Raw genomic sequence first — 21,157 nt, forward strand, 5'->3', positions numbered from 1 at the left:
TTTCAATGTCAGTATTATATGTTTCATTGAATTATTACTCCACATTTTACCAATTTATTCATTTATCAGATTTAAAAAAACAGACTTGAAGTGGGGAAGTAAATTACTCATGGTCACACAGAACATGCACAGGTTGATCTCTCTCCACTTGTGTTGAGAATGTAAGCATGTTTATGTTGCAGCTACAAAGGAATGTCATTAACGCAAGTGATTTTTAAATTGTGACGCAATTACCTAGGTGATGTTACTTGATCCCTTGAAAGAGCAACAACTTCTTTTCCTCTTGAAATCATTTAAGTTTTGCTCTTAAAGCCAGGTTTCTTTTTTTTTTTTTTTTTTTTTTTTTTTTTGAGATGGAGTCTTGCTCTGTCGCCCAGGCTGGAGTGCAGTGGCGCGATCACGGCTCACTGCAAGCTCCGCCTCCCGGGTTTATGGCATTCTCCTGTCTCAGCCTCCAGAGTAGCTGGGACTACGGGCGCCCGCCACCACACCCGGCTAATTTTTTTTGCATTTTTAGTAGAGACGGGGTTTCACCGTGTTAGCCAGGATGGTCTCGATCTCCTGACCTCGTGATCCACCCACCTGGGCCTCCCAAAGTGCTGGGATTACAGGCGTGAGACACCACGCCCGGCCAAAGCCAGGTTTCTTCATTGGGCTTCAGGAATTTGGGGTTGTCCTTAAAGTCATATGTAAAATCGTGTGTGTGCAAGTGTAAGCATGTGTTTGGGTGTCTATGTGGATATGTTATGTGGTTGTGTATGTGTATGGGTGCATTTTTCTAGGTAGAGAAGGACCAATAGCTATTGTCTGATTTTCAAAAACTCCCATGATACAAAATAAGTTTAGAAGCCATTGTTTATAGGGAGCAATGTTTTAGATCAGTAGTTTGAATACCTTTCTGCACATTATAACACCTTGAAAGATTTGTAAAAATATTAATTATAGGCTCCACCAATTTTTCTAATTGGTATTAGGTGTGGCTCAGGCATTGCCCTGGCTTAAGCTCTTTAAGCCATCCTAATCCTAATGCAGAGTTAGGGTGGAGAACTACTTTTTAAAATTGGATCATATGTATCCTTTCAATATTGTAACAATAGCACACTCATCCTTTTATTTTTATAAGAGAGGATAACTTAATTTTAGTTTTCAGATAGCTTTTTTTTTTTTTTTTTTACACAACAGCTTTTCTGTCTTAAAATATATTTAACTATAGTTCTTTAGTGTGCTTTTTATTTGTCTACAGCTATTGAGGAGTTCTTGGGGCTTAACTGTATTATTCTCAGATAATTGTTTTCCATATAAATAAGTTTAGGAAAGAGACACTAGCTTGTGATTTCAAGGAATAAAACCTTCAGGGGCAAAATATAAGCTACTTAAAGTAATTAGCATAATAATACATTAAATGATCAGGCTGACAAATGAATAACATTTTGCTCATTAATTCAGATTCTCAGAAAAGATTGGCATATGTCCTGTTCTCTGAAGTATTAAGCATTTTCAGTAGAGAAAGCCATACTTGAAATCATCCTTAAAATGGATATGCTACCTGAAGATCACTCATTAATATGATGCCACTAGGACCAGTTAAAGGTCCTTTCACATAGAATACAAGACCAAAAAAGTAAGTTTTTTTTTGTGTGTGCGTGAGAGAGAGAAAGAGAGATTTTCATACTTTAATTAAAATAACAGCATTTATTATTTTATAACAATACAAAAATAACAGTTACTACTTCAGGATTCCTTTATACAGTGTCTTTGGAAATAAAGTCTCTCAGTTTCATCTAAGGGATATCTGTTTTTCTTTGATACCATTTTAAGAAAACCAATGAAAGAGCTACTTTTCAGAATTGGAGATGAAGCTGATACTCCATTAAAATAGTGATGGATGGTTAGAAAAAGCTAATAAAAATAATAATAGTAACATTAAAATTTTATATTAAACCCTCTCTGCAGCCCTACTATTTATAGTGTATGTATTTTAACATTTAAATTTAAGACTATAAGTGCAGGTTTGATATATAGGTAAACTTGTGTCACGGGGGTTTGTTGTACAGATGATTTTTTCACCCAGCTATTAAGTATAGCACCCATTAGTTATTTTTCTTGATCTTCTCCCTCCTCACAACCTCTACTTTCTGTTAGGCCCCACTGTTTGTTGTTCCCCTCTATGTGTCCATGTGTTCTCATCATTTGGCTCCAACTTATGAGAACATGTGGTGTTTGGTTTGCTGTTTCTGCGTTAGTTTTCTAAGGATAATGGCCTCCACCTCCATCCATATCCCTGCAAAGGACATAATCTCGTTCTTTTTTATGGCTTCATAGTATTCCATGGTGTACATGTACCACATTTTCTTTATCTAGTCTACCATTGATGGGCATTTAGGTTGATTCCACGTCTTTGCTATCGTGAACAGTGCTGCACTCAACATACATGTGCGTATATCTTTATAATAGAATAATTTTTATTCCTTTGGGTATTTACCCAGTAATGGGATTTCTCGGCCAATTGGTATTTCTGTTTTTTGGTCTTTGCGGAATCACCACACTGTCTCCCACAATGGTTGAACTAATTTACACTCCCGTCAACTTGTAAGTGTTCCTTTTTCTCCACTACCTCATGAGCATCTGTTATTTTCTGACTTTTTAATAATAGCCATTCTGACTGGTGTGAGATGATATGCCATTGTGGTTGTGATTTACATTTCTCTAATCATCAGTGATGTTAAGCTTTTTTTCATTTGCTTATTGGCCACATGTTTGTTTTCTTTTGAAAAGTGTCTTTTTAAGTTTTTTGCTGACTTTTTAATGGGGCTTAGACAGCCTTATTTTTAATGTGAGGAAACTGGGGCTTAAGGGATTTATTTATTCAAGTTCACACAGCTAATAGAAAGTGACAGTGGGATAAACATCTAGTGTCTTCTGACTCCAGAGACAATATTCTTAACCCCTATTTTTTCTATTTTTGTACCCCTTGTTTATACTTCTTCTCTGGACAGCCCACTTGAATTTGTGAGCTGATTATCATGATGAGCAGAACGGGGACACTATTTCTCAAAGCTACTAACATGGGCCTCAGCCTTAAGGACTAAATACAAGAGTATGTTGGGGTATAAAAGGCAATGACTCTGGAAGCCCCAAATCAGCTCTGAAAAGTTCTAAAGAAATACACTACCTTTGCTTATGCAAATGTCTCCTACCATATTTTAACATATAATGTTTTTGTTTGTTTTTCCATTCTAGAGAGCTACTTTTCTAATATTATACCAAATAGAGGGTGAGTAATGTGGTTCTAAGTTTTATTATAGCTTTTAAGTTCTATGATTGTAACTAAACTTAGGAGACACATAGGGTACCTATGCTTCTTTCTTATATTGCCCATTTTATTTGCGTGGAGAGAGGCAGGTGAAACCACCCACTGAAGCCAGTGTTAACTGTGATACTGCTAATAGAGCAGACTCCATCTGATAAAATAATACACTAACTCTGTGTGTGTGTGTGTGTTACATATGTTCCTAGACCCACTACTTTCCAACAGTCATGTCCTAAATAATGATTATTCCAAGATGTAGATTGATCCTGAATATAAGTAGCAATAATTCATCCCTACCATTTTTTCTCTAGCCTTAGTTTAATATTCCAGACCTATCTGTATTTTCACTATGCCAATTATAATTTCCAAACTCTGACTTCTCTTACATACTCTGCAGGGAATCATTAAGTTTTTAGAAAAAGCCTGTTGACTGGTATTTACTATAAGTGAATAAAAGTATTAATATTTTGCACAGATATAAGAAAGCATGAAAATCAGTCAGTGATGTGAACTAATGTGCTGACTTCACAATATTCTTTGACATCTATTCTAAGAACTGGGCCTTATATCAATGTCCATAGAAAAAAAGAATAGATCAGATGAAACGATACAAATCTAGGTGAGTTGGAGAAACAACTAAAAAATGAGTTGTATTCAAAAAACATATTTGGTTTTAAATATTTATACCAAACTTCAAAACGCTCCTTTTTTTCTCTCTCTCTTTTGAAGGAGGTAGGTTCCCTACATTTCTCCCTGTCTTCACCCCACCCGAGTCTCCCTGTGCTTAACTAAGACTTGTACGTGCACTTCTCATGAATGATGATGAGTACAGTTAGATTTCTTAAGCTACCTTGTAGAGGACCCATACAAGTATTTCCCAATAATAATCAGAAAATGACATGATTTTCTTCCAGATGTGCAACAACCATGATCACACATCTTTGAGTACAGAAGCATTTACTTTCTGATCATAATTCCATTCTTACAGGCCAGTCTCACCAATTGTTTTCCAAGTGGTGAGAATGACATTACTGGAAACATTTTTGTGTCTCATATTTGTTTCCCATATTTAAACGGGGCAACAAAACCGTGCATTTCTTTGTCCTATCTGGAAGATAATTTTTATACTAATTTATATTTGTATTTATTTATCTAATAAGTGCTATTTGATATTAGATTGTCCATCTCTTTTTCATATTCCTTATATGTCTGACTTTAAAGTCTGTTTTAGGTCAAATGTTTGTCTATTTTTAATATATTCATTTTCTTGAACATACTAACATTTATAGTCTTATCTCTCATGATTTCATTCTCTAAAATAATTTCATTTGACTATCATGTTTCAAATATGCACAATTCTCATTATCTTGGTGCAATTTTAAATGTCTTTCAAGGCATTTTTCCTCTTCCATCATTGGTTTTTAATGATCTTGACTCTAGACACAATTTAGAATCTAGTAAAATTATATATACTTATGCTTTAACCATATGTGTGAATGTGTGTGTGTATATACATATGAAACTATGTGTATATATGTATATGTGTGTAGTATATATATGTATATGTGTGTAGCAATAAATGCTTATGTAAAGGTGACTCTTTCATATCTCATTTGATAATAATTGACATATGGCACGTAGTTGAACTTTATACACCAGTAGTGACTATGAATAATAAAATATGTATTCCTTTATAGAATATAGATGTCATTTTTTGTGAATATAAATAACACAGCATGTAGTTGAACTTTATACACCAGTAGTGTCTATGAATAATAAAGAATGTATTCCTTTATAAAATGTAGATATAGTTTTTGTGAATATAAACAATATTTTAATCAGCTTCTTTTCAGTATGCCATGATAATTATAATAATTAACTTTAAAAAATAATGTTAGTCTTACCAGATTTTCATAATTTGGCAATGGGAGTAAACAAGTCTAATCCAAGAATAGTTAACATCTATAAGGTCAAATACTTGTAGCATCAAGTTAAATTGCAATATTGATCCCCATGTAGATAATTCTTGCTGTTGCTATTCACCAATTTAATGCTGACACATTGTTCCATCTTTCACTAATTCATGGGCCCAGTGACATTTTGATTCATGCTCCTAGTCTTCAAATTTAAATACACTGTGATAAAAACTGTCTGAATTGAAACATAAATTAGTGGAGAATTAATCAGTTTGGCAAAGGTATTAAACCACACTCTAGTACCATGTCATTTTCAAAACTCGTATCCAACAGGTAGTTTTAAACCACACTCTAGTACCATGTCATTTTCAAAACTCGTATCCAACAGGTAGTTTTAAACTGAAATTTACTCCTAATAAAAGACTTGGGTGTGACCATCAGTAATTCAATTACCAGGAACTCAAATGTGCAATTTAATATTCCAACAATAAATGAATTGAATCTTAATAGAAGACCTAAAATCTTATTATAAAACACTGTGTACATTTCTTTCCAGGCATATACTTCTCAGTAACTTGACTTTGCCTACCACATCCTTTTCCTTTCTTTCCTCAGGCTTCTATCTCTCTTTGTACATATAAACAGCCTGGTAGCTTTTACTCTGGAGATACCCATTTTGGAAGATTTTGTAAAAGTTTAGCTACTCTCGCCAATGTGATTTTTACCCCTAACAGCAAAGAGCTTGATGCTGTGTCTCGGAATACTTTTCTCATTCTATAAAATGTCAAATCACTAGGTGAAATATTTAGAAATATGGGACACAAAAATGTTTCCAGGAGTGTCATTCTCAGAACCTGTGAAATAATTGACTGAACTATAAGAACGGAATTATGATCAGAAACTAAACCCTAGTATACTCAAAACTTATGCAGTTCTCAATTTTAGTTGATGACCACCTGATTTTAAATACACATTCACTAAAGGATAAACAGGATTCAATCGGTGTTTTTATATTTTGAGTATCAAATGTGAATGTCAACTTTCCACCTGTTAGATGCTCAGATTACATATTATTGTACTTTAATAAAAGTTAGGCCATTGTATCTTCCTCCTTCAACTTTTCTAGATACCAATGATAAAGAAACCCTTGAGTGCAAGTATCACTGGTGATTGCCAATATGACAATAATTATTTTCAAAGTTACTGTTTTGCCTCTTTTAGAGCTACCTCTGCTTGAGCTACCTCAGATCAGTGAAGATATGTTCTTTGTTTCTTTTGTTTTAAATACAATTTCTACTTTAAGTTATGGCATTTCTAGCCTCATTTCAAAATAATAAAAACTTACACATAAAGAGTTAAAGATTGCAACTTAACCACAATCCTAAAGGAGTTGGGGCCATTACTAATAATTGAAGTATGTCACCATTCTCTACCTTCCTAAACTACAAATTCATTTTTTATTTAAAACACATATTTGTAACATAAAAACAAAGGAATACTACAATTGGCACTAAGATTCCCACACTCAAACAATCCACTACAGTTTATTTAATCTACAATGAGATTCAATTATAGAACCATAACTAGCCTATTTTTGGTGTCAAGGAGAAGAAGTGGGTTGCATAATTCAGGAAGGAGAAGAAAGATACACCCATGTTCTCCCCATCCATATCTGATGCAGAAGAGGCCTAAGAAAACTTTCAGTACTTTTCTCTCTTCCTTTCCTACATTCTTTATCTATTTATCTTAGTTTCTACTACTATTTTCACTGCTTTTCTTTACTAATACTGTTTGCAAATCATTTGTCTCATCATAATCAAAACTTCCATAACTCAACTAATTATTGACTTATTGAAATTCCCATATACCATTAATTATTAAATTTACTCATATCATATGAGGATGGATCTAATTTCTCATGCCAGCCAACTGAATTTTCATTTCAAAAAACTATATTTTTTGTATAAGGGTTAAAATAGAAACTCAGATATTATAGAAAGATATATATATTTGGGCAGAGATCTCAAAAGATGGGACAGGCCTTGTCTGAAATTCAAACATCAGAATAAGCCTCCATATGTGCTCTTTCTGCTTTTCATATTTTCCCCCTTACTCTATCTCAGAATTTACAAATTCTTTTAATAGTTGTGTGTTTTCATAACAGGCGCAATGGCTACAGCAGTGTGGTGTTCCCTAGAGAAGGGTTAGGTGTAGGTGCTCTCACATTTCCATTATTTGTAACTTGTGAGTTTCTGATCAGAGACACAATGATTTAAATCTCTTTGGACTAAGAAAAACTCTTAGTTTTTTGGTCTTAGTCCAAGTGCTCTTTTTGGTCCTTGCTTTTGACATTCCTCTTTAGTCTAAAAACTAAATTAGAGTCCATGAGTTATTCCAATTTTCCCTAGCAACCTTCTGTTTTTACCTCAATTTGCTATGTTGATCTATTCTCATTTTTTTCTTTGTTTTTCTCTGAAAAAGATAGAATCTTCTTACAATCCATCTTTTAATCCTTCATCCTTTACTTTTTACCCCAGTCAGCATGCTATATTTGCCCTTTATCTCGGTAGATTTACCCCAGTCAGCATGCTATATTTGCCCTTTATCTGGGTAGATTAGACCTTGAGCTGAACACGTCAGATATTTCTTTTCTAGACAGAAATGTGTGGCTTTACTCTGAGTCTTTTCTCTTTAAAAGTTCCTCTCTAGCTAGGAGCAACTTCTCTTTCAACCTCAGGCCTTGTTTCTGACCATCACTCTTGCATTAATCATAGGCCATGGTGTATTACTAGCTGCCTATTTTTTGGCATCTGCATACAGTGTGGCTTCCAGTTATTTATTCCATCTCTGACTTTCTTCTTGGATTTACTAGTGTTGCTTATGATGACATGATATTAAGTTTATTATTCAGATATACTCCTCTAGTTAGTTTAATGTTGGAAAATGTTGGTCTGCATACTTACTTGCTTTGTCAAAAGTGGCTTTAAAACAGTATTTCAACCAACAGAACCTGAAATTTCTGACTCCCAACCACTTGTCTCTCTATGTATCTGTCTGTCTTTATTGTTTTTCGACTTAATTGAGGTATGTTTTTGTGTTTCTTAAATAAATACCTTGGGTCATCTGTCAGGTGGAAGTTTAATGTCTTAAGAAACTTGCAGATTTCTTGGTTTTCCAACGTGGTACTATTTGTCATGCATATCAGCAGTTTATAAGAGTTCAAATTGTTCCATATGGTTATCAATACCAACTATTGTTAGCTTTTTAATTTTAACCATTCTTAACCATTCTCATGGGAGTGTAGTAGTATATTGCTGTGGTTTTACTTTGGATTTTCCTAATGAGACACATGCATTTCATGCACTTATAACTTACAACTTCTTTTGAAAAATATCTGCTGAGATCTACCTATTTTTTTGAAGCATTTATCTTCTTATGATTAAGTTGTAAGAGTTCTTTATACATTCTAGAGGGATATAAGCACTTTGTCAGCTCTATGTGTTATTCATAATATCTCCCAGGCTATGACTTGTCTCTTCCTAACAGGGTCTTTGAAGATCATTTAAAAATTTTTCATAATATTCAATTTATTATTTTTTTCTTTAGTGGCTTATGGTTTTATACCCTATTTATATCATCTTTGCTGACACCAAAGTCGCATGGATTTTCTTTGTTTTCTTCTAAAAGTACTATACTTTCATTTTTACTTTTAGACTCATAATTCACTTTGTGTTCTGTTTCATGTATGATGTGAGGGAAGGAAAGATGCTTTTTTTTGCTTTTCCTTGTGGATATCGAATTTTCACAGCACCATTTGTGAAAGGTCTTTCTGTTCCCAGTTGATTGCCTTGACACCTTTGTTTTAAAAAAAAATTACTCAACCAAATAGGTGCAGGTTTATTTCCGAACTCTATTTTTCCCATTAATCTATGAAGATGATTCTTGTGCAAGGACTATATTACTGGATAAAAACAGATGGAAAATGAGTTTTCACATAATATAAGTGTTACAGTTTTGTTTTTGTTCTTGTTATTGCTTTGGTTATTCTATGTTGTTAACTTTCCACATAGATATTAGAATCAGCTTGTCAATATCATATATATATATATATCATATAGTATATATATATATATATATATATACTAGTAGTGTTTTGATTGAGAATAGGGTATATTTGAAGGTTAATCTGAGAAAAATTGCCAACTTAACAGTATTGAGTCTTCCTACGCATCAGCAGAGACTATTTCTTCATTATTGTGTCTGTTGTATTTACATTTTCTCAACTATCTTTTATAGTTTTCAGTTAAAAGTCCTTTAACATTTGTTATATTCATTCCTAAGTAGATTTTTAATAATATTTTAAGTGGAATTTTTTATTTTAATTTACTTCCAATCTTTTATTGTGAATGTATGTGTGTATACATATACATGCACACAGTTAATACTTGCACGTAACCTTGTTCCTGTAGCCCTATTATATTCAATTGTTATTCCTATGATTTTCATATGTTAAGCCTTGCATTTCTGGGATGAACCATACCTAACATTGAATTAATATGCTAATATGTTTTACAAATATTTATGTTTATGTGCATGAGGACTATTTGTACCTAACTTTATTTTTAGTTTTAATGTCTGCAGGTTTTGGTATAATATTTATGATGGCCTCCTAAAACAAGTTGGGGAAACTAATTTCTTGTCTATATTCTGAAAGATTTTGCATATAATTTTTTATATTTGTTTATCTGAAATGTCTTTAGCATGCCTTTATTTCTGAATCATATTTTGCTGGATATGGAAATCTGATTTGATAGTTTATTTACTTTTTTCTTTCAGTTCTTTAAAGATACTGGACTTCTATCTTATTGCCTTCATACATTTTTTCTGAGAAGTCCCTGTCACTCAATTTTTTTCTAAAACAATTGTAATATGTTGTTTTTCTCTAGCTGCTTTCAAGATTTACTCTTTATCTTTGTCTTTAGTGCATTGATTATGATGTGTGCATAGTTTTGTTCATGCTAAACCCACGTGGGGTTCACCGAATATCTTAAAACTGTTCATTTGTGTTTCTCCAAATTAGTTATTTTCATTATTTCTTCAAATATTTTTTTCTATCATTTGTTCCTTCTCTCTTTTGGAACTCTACACATATTTTAGACTCTATTTCCACACAATAGGGATCCTGACTCCCTGATTATTTTTTTTCCTATTATTTTTTCTCTGTTCTTAAAATTCAATAAATTCTATTTGTTATCTCCAAGGCCACTGACTCTTTTCTCTGCTATTGAGCCCATTCCAGAAATTTTTTATTTCAGGTAATGTATCTTCATAGTTCTAAAGTTTCCATCTGATTGATTTAAAATCTTTTATATTTCTTTTGAGATTTCACATCTTTCCATTCATCATAATGCTACTTCTTTCAATTCATTGAACATAGTAACTCCACCTGTTAATGTCCTTGAACTATGATATCTGAGTCACCTCAGCATTGATCTCTGATGCTTTTCTTTCGTAAATGGGTCAAATTTCCACATTTCCCTATATTTCTTATACTCACATAATTTTAAATATTATTTTGGACACTGTGAATGTTATTTTGTGGAGGCTGTGGATTTTATTATACTCCTTCAGAAAAGTCTTAAATTTTTTGTTTGTTTCAACAGGTAGTGATGTAGTTAGACTCAAAATGCAAAACCTTTCCCATCTACAGCGGGGGGAAGACCCTTTCTCAGTTAAATTTTTGCACCTTGTCTAAGGTGTTTATTGTTCAAGGATTAGCCAGCTACTTGGTCAGAGTTAACACACAGGAACTGGGGTTCCTTTGCTGCGACACTCTTTGTTCAGGATTGCTCCCTCACTTCCTGGTGACTATGGCCCTTCAGCCGTTCTTTTACAGTTTTACAAGACAGAAAGATTGCAGGTTTTCTTATGGAGCTTCAGCTGCCCTGGGCTGGGTAGTGATCATGGCCCATCCTCAAATTAAACCTACAAAATAAGAACCATCCTCCTCTGATCCCATTTTCCATATTTTGACTCCCCTTCAAATCCTGCCTGCACATTTCACCCTACAAAACCTTCAAGTAATTATTTTTGTATTTTGTGCACATTTTGTAGTGGTTAATTGCTGGAGGGTTGGTGTTAGCAGCATGGTCCTTATATTGGAAGCTAAATACTAATTTTTACTTTTGTATTTATTTGAATAATATATCCCTGCTCTTATATAAGCTATATCAAAGAAAATATGTCTATTTTTGTTTGCAATGCTATTGCCAAATTCTAAAAAAGGCAATCATATGTAAGAGGAACATTCTAAATATTTATACGATCAGAAATTAATTTAAAAAAAACCTTTTGCTTGTGCAGTATAGTAGAAAAGCAATAGAGGTAGATTCAAAACAGGAAGACTTTAGTGCTAGAGTTGTTAAGGAACTTAGAGAATGTAAAAATATTAATTTATTTTTTTGTTTTCTCATGCTTAAAAAAGCATCTTTGATTATACCTTTTATTAGTTATTCCTTATTCTTAGGTTTGTGTATACATTTTATGGAGAATCCTCAAGCTAAGGTGGCACTTTCTCTAACATTTTGATTTTGCTTCTATGATAGCAGTTATCACATTATATTAAAATATTTTATTTATCTTTTTTTCTCTTATTTTTTAGCACAATGAGGGCAGGGACAGTGTCTCATTTTCACCTTTATTATGTGAGCACCAGGTACAGAGATTGCCTCAAGCACATTTCACAAAGGATACATGATTGAATGACCAAGCAAATTTTTGGTGATTTTTCTTTTGAGTACGACATCAGGTAGTGCTGATAAAACTACTCAAGATGATAAATATGGCATTTTTGGCAGTTATATTTCCTGTGACCGTATAGATTAGACACAAATATTACTCCAGAGACTTGCAGCTTTGCATAGTTACTATATCATGACTGTCAACCTCCCAAAAGACATACTGACCTTCCTTAATCAGTGCATCATTTGGAATATGTGGTAATAGAGCTTCTTGACGACTTTTAAGCGTAAAAACTGTAGTCTGCATGTAAAAGATTCCCTTGTGCAAGCAGGCCTTGATTTCCATCTTCTTCCTGCTTGTATTTAAGTGTTCTTTGCTGACTCTGCACATCTTCTTTAACATGCAAGAATGCAATCATTAGCAGTTTCTGGATTACTGTCCTGAGGATTTATCATGATCTTCATAGCCTGCTGAGTTAAAAACTTTCCCAGAGGACCAGAAGCACATTATGACACCAGCTTCCATTTTTAGCATATGTCCCAGGTTAAATTTAATATAATGATGGCTGCTTTAAAACAAACATTTCTTCCATTTAAGAATATGCTTCTTTTAATCAAAACATATTTTTTCCAATGAGAATAAAAAATAAAATGGCAACCACGCAAAAAAGACAAAAGAAAATTGGCATGACTATCAAATAGACAATTATCTCTTCATATATTTGATTAGATCATCAGGTTAACTTTACTTGGTGAAGGTGTTGGTATTATAGGGAAGCAATTTTCTGTAATTCAAGTTTTTTTTTGCTGCAAAAATTCAAAATCTGAGCATGTATGGTCTCACAAGTGGGAGCTAAGCCATGCATACACACAGTTGTACAGAGTGGTATAATGGACATTGGAGACTCAGAAGGGATGAACAAGGGAGGGGAGTGAGGGGTAAAAAAAAAAAAAATCACCTATTGGGTGCAATGAACACTATCTGGGTGATAGGTACACTACAAGTCCAGACTTCACCATTATACAATTTACCCATGTAACCAAAAGCCATTTGTACCCCTAAAACTATTGAAATAAAAAAATCTTTAAAACCTTCTGAGCATGTAAACAGATTACTTATTTTTCTTCTCCTCCCTATTCAATTATTTATTTTTCGAGACTCAAAATGTCATATCTAGCCTCATACTATTAACATACATCAGCCATTTTTACAACTGGTTCTACAGTATATAAATACACACCAGCCATTTTAACATTTGTAAATACTCTTCATTGATAGATGTCATAATGTATGGTTACAAATAAGAAAATAGTCATATTATATGAGAACTGAGTTCTAGGGAAATTATCTCTGGAATTTTTTGTTGTTTGTTGTCTCATGTCAGATTATTATTATCTTATTACACTTATGGACTTATGTGCCAAAATGTCTCAAATATAAGTGGAAATGATCATGTCACAGTCTTGATTTAAATTATTGAAACTATTAGGATTTTGAGAGCAAAGGAGGCACAATGAATATTGAAAGTTAAACAGACAAAACAAGTACAGTAGCCTACCTGGTCTCCTTGCTTCTTTTTTTTTATTTTATTATTATTATACTTTAAGTTTTAGGGTACATGTGCACAACGTGCAGGTTTGTTACATATGTATACATGTGCCATGTTGGTGTGCTGCACCCATTAACTCATCATTTAGCATTAGGTGTATCTCCTAATGCTATTCCATTCCCTTCGCCCCACCCCACAACAGTCCCCGGTGTGTGATGTTCCCCTTCCTGTGTCCATCTGTTCCCATTGTTCAATTCCCACCTATGAGTGAGAACACGTGGTGTTTGGTTTTTTGTCCTTGCGATAGTTTGCTGAGAATGATGGTTTCCAGCTTCATCCATGTCCCTACAAAGGACACGAACTCATCCTTTTTTATGGCTGCATAGTATTCCATGGTGTATATGTGCCACATTTTCTTAATCCAGTCTATGCATCATTTCCTATCAGCTATTCTCCATCTATCAGGGTTTTTAAAAATGTGAATCAAGTCATACTACTTCCTTGCTCAATCCTCCAGCAGATTCTCATGGGCAATCACATTTAGAATACAATCTAAAGCATCTTTCAAACCCTAGCAGCCCCACATGACATGGACTCTCACTATTTCTCCAAGCTGGTGACCTAATCTCCACTGCAGCTCATTGTCTGCTTCAGCCACTTGTTACCCTGCTGTTCATGAAGCCAAACATCCTTCTTTCTCAGGGATGTATTTGCTACCCCCATTGCCTAGGACACTTTTCACCCAGGTATTCATTTGGCTCTCGTATATTTCCTTCATGCCCTAGAAAGCTGTCTTTTGCAACTCATCCAAAGTATCTCCCAACCGTCATATCTCAGTCTCTTTATCCTGTTTTGTTTTTCTGTTTAACATTTATCACACTTTTCATATACTTACTTATTGCCTCTGTTTTAATAGAATATATCCTTAATAAGGGCAAAGGCTTCACTGCTTTACTGTACCCTGTATCTTTCTCATTTTTAGCTGCTTTGTTTACTAAAGCCCATTTCCCAGTAGATTTCAAAAAAGAGGATCTTAAGAGATAATTATTTGAAGCTTTGCATATATGAAAATGTCTTCAATCTATCATCCACCTACACATAATAATGAAGGCACTGTTTTATAAAATCTAGTGTGCTGCTAAGAAATGATACCATTTTTTCCCTCTTTTTTGTCACTGTAACTTTTTTCCTTCTTCATTTCTGGACACTAAGCTCTTCTTTGTTCCTGTTTTCCTGAAACTGCTGGGAAATGTACCTTAGTGTGGGCCTCTTCCCTTTCATTATACAAGAAATTTGATGGATTCTTTCATAATGGAGACTGGAATTCTTGGGTTTTGGAGACCTTTCTTCTACTACTTTTTTGCTAACTTTCTCTTCCCTCTTTTTCTGTTTTTGGAAATCCTGTTAAAAAGATGTTGGAGATTTTTGATTTATACTCCAAATTGCTAATTGTAGCAGTATTTTTCAAATCTTAGTTTTGACTTTTTTACTGTTGAAGAGATGTCCTTAAATGTTTCTGCTGACCATTCTGGTGAGGGAAGGAATAGTATATAAGTAATTATCTTTGTAATTTCCAAGAGCTTGTTTGTCCTCCGATTTTTTATAGCATACATGTTTTATGCTTATATTCAGCATTGCTCTCATCCTGAAAATAAATTAGTTTTCTTTAGTCTTTGTTTCCTAGGCATTCTTTTCTTCTATTTGTTTATTTTATCTCCTTTTTCACTGGCGGAGGTTTTCCCTAGGTTGCTGTGGACCCCTAGCTGCCCTTTCCTATTTAAGTGTGAGTTGATTCATTGACAGAACTGGCCACCTGATGGTGATTTAATGTCAATCTTGCATTTTCAGTGGAACACTTACAACTATGATATCAAAAATCTTTTTCCTAGGCTTATTTATAGTGACAAGATAGTTTGCTTAATTTTGGTGGAGGTGCACATTTACAGTTGGAATAGGTTATGTGTACTTGTCTCTTGACTTTCTGGGAACCAGGGAAGGAAAGACAGCTGAGTCCAGCATATTTATAATGCAGCGTTTACTCTAATCCTTACTTCTCCTATTTTCTACAATATTTGGTATCTCCAAGTCTATGCTGTTTTCTAGCAGGGCATAAGCATATGAGGATGTGAGACATAGAGTTCCAAGTGCTTTTTAAACAGATTTTCAACCAATCTCCTTTTAAGCTCACTGCATTTACCTTGTTCCTCAGAGTGTCTCCAAATGATGAAATGTTCTGGGATTCTGTAGGATGGATTTCACTTATCATCAATATGTCACTCTACACAAGCCTAGGTGGTGACTTTATTAACAGGACTTAATCAGTTGTCACTCATATTTGGGTTGGTTTCCCAAAAGCAAATGAGGATTTTTTTGAAAGTGGTTTATTAGGAAGGATTCCCAGGAAAAAACAATAGGCAGTTGAGGCAGTGGGATGCGAAGGGAAAGAGTTGAAGCAAGGATCTTGTGCCAACCCAAATCCCCAGATAATTATTTAGGTTAAAGCTACATGGATGTTCTGGAGATCCAGTGTTGGTCCAATTATGAGACTAGGAAACTGGTGTATTCATACTGTCGTATCTGTCAGTCATTGTGAAAGGGCCACCTGCTGCTCTTTGGCATATACTGATACACAGAGTAGGTCCTAGCATCTAAGAAACAGTTCTCTGACAGTGATGCTCTTGGCTACAGAGCATGAAGGAGCAAACATAGCCTGTGTGCATGACTTGGTAAGGGGATCAGAGGGAACATGAGCAGACTACTAATAGCAACTAGGATAATACTTCTCTATCTACATTCTTACTTCTAAATATTTGTTAAACTTATTCTTTTCTTCTTTTCTTTTAGCGACATTGAGTCTTTACATTTTGTTTTGCCTTGCTTTTATCTCTGATGTCAATCCGACACAATTAACTAGGATTTGCTAGGAGAAGCCCTGAAATTATTTTATTAGTATTCTCTACTTTTCAGGAAATAAAATATGATGCAAGGGAAAATAATATGGATCATTTTAAGAATAAAGAGTTAAAATTATTGATTGCTATATATATAATATAGATCATCTAAGTTAAAATATACAGCTATTGTAATTTTTGTCTTAGATCAGTCAAGTTGGTCAAAAGTAATGTGAGGAGAAAGCCAAAATGTAAAAGACAAAAGAAAGCAAAATAATTTAAATTAACAGAATTGGAAATACATTAATGCTTTTCAAAGATTTATGAAGTTGGACATGAAATAATTTTAATAAAAAGTCAGTTACAATTTGATAACAATAGTATAACCTATATATGTAATTGAAATCAGTAATGCCATCGCTTACTAACTAAAATAATTGATATAGAAAGCCTTGAAGATTTCTTTATGTATTTACAAATACTCTTAATGTTTCTTTTCATCCAGTTTTTTGAAAATTTGTAGAGGAAAGTTAAAAAACTGACTTTTTTCAGTAAAAGCTCAACTTTATTCCCATTGAATGTAATGAATTACATAATTTCCTTTTCTAAGGGAGTGGCAACTTCTATGAACGTCTTCAAATTTCTGCCTCTAAGTAATTAATGATTACAGCTGGAAGTTTAAATGTCTAAACAAGATAAACAAGTGGAAGTGGGCCTGTTTTTGCTCTTGTCAGTTGCTAGACATTCACAGATAAAATATATCTACACATATCTACACATAAAATATATCTACAAATATCTACACATATAGGTATAAATATATTTATGTATTTGGGTCCAATTTGAGGTTCTACATATTTGGGGAAGTTCAGTAACAAAATTGATAATGTAACAAGCCTTTAAATATCATATATTTTCCTTATCTACCTAATCAAAATTTGCTTATCTGATGGGTCTACCTCATACTACGTGTCTCCATAAATCTTTGACTATCAGTGTTGTCTTGACAATTGCCTAAAGTATTTAGAAATGTGCTGTGTATATCATTCAAAACCTGTAAATACTTATGGTATGGCAATTAAAGAAACAGTAATGTTTAAAATACAAAAAGTTAAAATGAATGCTTGGGATTAGAAAGATATCAAGTAGTTCTGTAATTTTTATTTATATCTAAAAACATGAGATAGGAAATATTAACTAAACAAAAACCAGCACAGTAAATAAGTATTCACTATCTTTCAACGTTTTCCCAAAGCAAAACAGTAGAAGAAAATGAAACTATATTTGTTTGATCTGAATCTGCTGTGGGCTTCTAGCATTTTAGGGAAGCTGCTGCCCCCTAAAATCAAAAGCATATGAAAAGAGAGTAAAAAACAAAAATCTGAAAAAGAAAATTTAAAACCACAGGGTGGGCATTGTTTTCTTTTCTTTTCTTTTTCTTTTTCCTTTTTTTTTTTTTTGAGACATGGTCTTTTTTTTCTCATCCAGCCTGGAGTGCAGTGGCAAGATCACAACCCACTGCAGCCTTGACCTCCAAAGGAGAGCAGGTGATCCTCTCACCTCAGCTTCTTGGTAGCTGGGCCTTCAGGCATGCACCACAATGAATGGCTAATTAACTCCTAAACGTCTTACAAATACTACCATAATATATTTCCAAAACACATATATCCATGGAAATTTTAAAATTGTTTAGTACACAAAATTAAAGTATGTAGGTAAATTGAATTTTTTTTTTTTCTGAAAGATACATTACCAGGAATCTTCCTAATCAACCAGATTTTCCCTGAGAACCTGAAATAACTCAGTGGAGAAGATGTCTGATCCATGCCTTAATGATGCTGATATTTTGTTTCTTTGCAAATAAAAATACTATCACTTATATAGTAGTTACTATGAGACAGCTACTAACAGTTAAACAATTTGTCCAAGATCACAAATACAGGAATTGGTCAAACTAGATGAATCAAACTGTCTGGCTCCTGTGTCCGAGCTCTTATCTGTTTTGAATTACTACTGCTTAATGAAAAGCTGTGGCAATAAAACGTATAAAAAAAATTTATCAGAAATATTTTATGACTTCAGTTATCAATAGGGTTTCTTCTCTATGGCAGCATAATTTTTTTCCAGATGGAAAGATAAACGTGAGGATAAGCAAGGAAATCAAGACAAGTAGCTAGGAGCCTCTTGGAGGCCACAGGCAGAGAAGTAAGCTGCCAGTGTGGTCTTCTGGAGTCGAAATTTAAAATGAACTAACAGGAAGGACTGGGGAAATATGAGGTAACAGATGGATAGTTTTAAAATCTTCAACATGTTTTGGGAGGAGGTAACTCTATAAGAAGAAAAAGACAAAAGAAGGCAGAATAATTTTTTTATTTTATTTTATTTTATTATTATTATACTTTAAGTTTTAGGGTACATGTGCTCAATGTGCAGGTTAGTTACATATGTATACATGTGCCATGCTGGTGTGCTGCACCCACTAACTCGTCATTTAGCATTAGGTACATCTCCTAATGCTATCCCTCCCCACTCCTCCCACCCCACAACAGTCCGCAGTGTGTGATGTTCCCCTTCCTGTGTCCATGTGTTCTCATTGTTCAATTCCCACCTATGAGTGAGAATAGGTGGTGTTTGGTTTTTTATTCTTGCAATGGTTTACTGAGAATGATGATTTCCAATTTCATCCATGTCCCTACAAAGGACATGAACTCATCATTTTTTATGGCTGCATAGTATTCCATGGTGTATATGTGCCACATTTTCTTAATCCAGTCTATCATTGTTGGACACTTGGGTTGGTTCCAAGTCTTTGCTATTGTGAATAGAGCCACAATAAACATACGTGTTCATGTGTCTTTATAGCAGCATGATTTATAGTCCTTTGGGTATATACCCAGTAATGGGATGGCTGGGTCAAATGGTATTTCTAGTTCTAGGTCCCTGAGGAATCGCCACACTGACTTCCACAATGGTTGAACTAGTTTACATTCCCACCAACAGTGTAAAAGTGTTCCTATTTCTCCACATCCTCTCCAGCACCTGTTGTTTCCTGACTTTTTAATGATTGCCATTCTAACTGGTGTGAGATGGTATCTCATTGTGGTTTTGATTTGCATTTCTCTGATGGCCAGTGATGGTGAGCATTTTTTCATGTGTTTTTTGGCTGCATAAATGTCTTCTTAGTGCAATCAAACTAGAACTCAGGATTAAGAAACTCACTCAAAACCACTCAACTACATGGAAACTGAACAACCTTCTCCTGAATGACTACGGGGTACATAACGAAATGAAGGCAGAAATAAAGATGTTCTTTGAAACCAACGAGAACAAAGACGCAACATACCAGAATCTCTGGGACACATTCAAAGCAGTGTGTAGAGGGAAATTTATAGCACTAAATGCCCACAAGAGAAAGCAGGAAAGATCCAAAATTGACACCCTAACATCACAATTAAAAGAACTAGAAAAACAAGAGCAAACACATTCAAAAGCTAGCAGAAGGCAAGAAATAACTAAAATCAGAGCAGAACTGAAGGAAACAGAGACACAAAATACCCTTCAAAAAATTAATGAATCCAGGAGCTGGTTTTTTGAAAGGATCAACAAAATTGATAGACTACTAGCAAGACTAATAAAGAAGAAAAGAGAGAAGAATCAAACAGACGCAATAAAAAATGAAAAAGGGGATATCACCACCGATCCCACAGAAATACAAACTACCATCAGAGAATACTACAAACACCTCTATGCACATAAACTAGAAAATCTAGAAGAAATGGATAAATTCCTCAACATATACACCCTCCCAAGACTAAACCAGGAAGAAGTTGAATCTTTGAATAGACCAATAACAAGCTCTGAAATTGTGGCAATAATAGCTTACCAACCAAAAAGAGACCAGGACCAGATGGATTCACAGCCGAATTCTCCCAGAGGTACAAGGAGGAACTGGTACCATTCCTTCTGAAACTATTCCAATCAATAGAAAAAGAGGGAAACCTCCCTAACTCATTTTATGAGGCCAGCATCATCCTGATACCAAAGCCGGGCAGAGACACAACCAAAAAAGAGAATTTTAGACCAATATCCTTGATGAACATTGATGCAAAAATCCTCAATAAAATACTGGCAAACCGAATCCAGCAGCACATCAAAAAGCTTATCCACCATGATCAAGTGGGCTTCATCCCTGGGATGCAAGGCTGGTTCAATATACACAAATCAATAAATGTAGTCCAGCATATAAACAGAACCAAAGACAAAAAACACATAATTATCTCAATAGATGCAGAAAAGGCCTTTGACAAAATTCAACAACCCTTCATGCTAAAACCTCTCAATAAATTAGGTATTGATGGGACGTATCTCAAAATAATAAGAGCTATCTATGACAAACCCACAGCCAATATCATACTGAATGGGCAAAAACTGGAAGCATTCCCTTTGAAAACTGGCCCAAGACAGGGATGCCCTCTCTCACCACTCCTATTCAACATAGTGTTGGAAGTTCTGACCAGGGAAATCAGGCAGGAGAAGGAAATAAAGGGTATTCAATTAGGAAAAGAGGAAGTCAAATTGTCCCTGTTTGCAGATGACATGATTTTATATCTAGAAAACCCCATTGTCTCAGCCCAAAATCTCCTTAAGCTGATAAGCAACTTCAGCAAAGTCTCAGGATACAAAATTAATGTGCAGAAATCACAAGCATTCTTATACACAAATAACAGACATACGGAGAGCCAAATCATGA

The sequence above is a fragment of the Pan paniscus genome, chromosome 11, assembly GCF_029289425.2.
Source record: "Pan paniscus chromosome 11, NHGRI_mPanPan1-v2.0_pri, whole genome shotgun sequence".
NCBI classification, from domain to species: domain Eukaryota; kingdom Metazoa; phylum Chordata; class Mammalia; order Primates; family Hominidae; genus Pan; species Pan paniscus.